Source organism: Limulus polyphemus, unplaced genomic scaffold (assembly GCF_000517525.1).
Source record: "Limulus polyphemus unplaced genomic scaffold, Limulus_polyphemus-2.1.2 Scaffold3833, whole genome shotgun sequence".
In the NCBI taxonomy this organism is placed as follows: Eukaryota; Metazoa; Arthropoda; class Merostomata; order Xiphosura; family Limulidae; genus Limulus; species Limulus polyphemus.
The window spans coordinates 84,343-86,347 of NW_013669443.1; the positions used below are offsets into that span (position 1 = coordinate 84,343).

The 2,005-nt window shown below is 40.4% G+C and overlaps 1 protein-coding gene across 1 annotated transcript in view; it reads right to left on the reverse strand.

Moving 5' to 3' along the window:
- LOC106470124 (DNA (cytosine-5)-methyltransferase 3A-like) overlaps positions 1-2,005 on the reverse strand; it is a 72,430-nt gene that overhangs the window by 59,506 nt on the left and 10,919 nt on the right.

The window sequence follows — 2,005 nt, forward strand, 5'->3', positions numbered from 1 at the left end:
AGTAAATTTAAGTGAGTTTAAGAAAAAGTTTGATAAGTATATGAATGATAAGAACTGCCTTTAAGATATTTTTTTAATTATTTTAATTTAGTTTAGAGGATGAAACAGCAGAGATGGATCAATAGATCCCATAACATTATTTTATGTTATACTAACCTGATATTTGAAAAACAACGTAGATAAGGTATTGTTATGTATCAGCTCGTTTGTTAATTTCCGGTATAAATTCTTTCCGATACAAGTCCTTTCTTAAATAAAATTAGTTTATTCCTTCTCGATACAACTTTGTAATACACAGAATTTCCAAAATCAATATGTTTGCAATCTTGATAACAAAACACACACTTTATATTAACATCACTACCTTGACTCTATCTATCTCTATATCTATCTATTTATGCCCATGTGCTGGTTTTTCTCGCCAGGCTTATATACTAACAGAGAGGGTGCCTCGAACAAACTCAGGGCCTCCCCGATAATTCATGATCCTTCCAGAAACTCCAGCACGCATGCTCCCAGTGTCACGCAACTTCCGCTGTCGTAATACTGCCCCTTCCTTAGTATTGTTCGTCCTGAACAATAGGCACTTTCATTAAACCAATAGATAATTAACAATAGCTTAATTAAATGTACAGAATTTATAAACACAAAATTAAAATACAACAAAGTCTCATAATTTTATCGGACGCATCTTCTTCCATACTGGTCTCCGTCTCATTGGCTTCTGCTTCCCGTGGGGTTCATCTGCTCCATCAGGAAATGTCCCATTATCGGTAGCAGTCACATCAGTGGTAGTAACTTCATTAACGGCTTCACTGTTTCCCTTCACAAAACCGGGTAGACTTTCTTCTTCAACAGTGGCTTTTTCAGGTGACACGACTTCAGCGACGTCATTTGTTCCGTTGTTCACTTTGTTCCAACTCAAATGGACTGTAATAACTCCAAAGCCTGTTGGCATGCACCATCTTTGATTTACCTCGCTGACCACATTTTATTCAGAAAGTCACATCTGAGAGACGATCCACTATGTCATATGGGCCTTCCCATGGAGATGAGAACTTAGGAGACTTCCCTTTGGTCTTCCTGGGATTATACAACCACACGTTGTCTCCTGGTACAAAGCTGACTTCAGTAGATCTCTTACCATAACATAACTTCATCGAATCAGCAGACGTTTTCAAGTTTGAACGCACTTGATGGTGAATATCATCCATCCTTTCAGATAACACTTTCATGAACTCTGACACATTTTCAGGCAACTCTTCGTAAGGTGGGCGTCCTGTTATCAGATCCATTGGCAACCGAAGTTCCCGACCAAACATCAGCTTTGCTGGAGTGCATCCAGTGGCTTCATGGTCTGCTGTTCTATAGACCATCAACAGTGGAGGGAGTAAGCCATCCCAGTCATCTTGGTGGCTATTACAAAACTTTGCTAATTCTTGTCCCAGTGTCCAATTGTACTTTTCTACCATCCCATCAAACTGTGGGTGAAGTGGCATTGTCCTGGTCTTTCATATGCCAAACAACTCGCAGCATTGATGATACAGCTGATTCAAAGTTACGGCCTTGATCTGAATGCAGTTCGTATGGCATACCAAACCTGAAGAAGAAATCACTAATAGCCAAAGCTACAGTTGTAGCTTCCTGATTTGGTATTGCAAATGCCTCAGGCCACTTGGTGAAATAATCCATCACCATACAAATGTACCTGTTTCTAGCACGAGTTCAGGGCAACAGACCAGCTATGTCAATGGCTACTCTTTCCATTGGTGCACCAACTTGATATAACTTCATTGGAGCACGTCCCTTATGCCTGGGTCCCCTTTTAGCACATGTACTGCAGGTCCTGCACCATTCTTCCACATCTTGCCTCATACCTATCCAGTAATATCTCTGCCGTAGGTGACTTAATGTCTTCTTAACTCCAAGATGTCCTCCTGTTAAACTATCATGGGATTGACGCACCACAACTTCCCATAACTTTCTCGCTATAACCGTTTGCCAG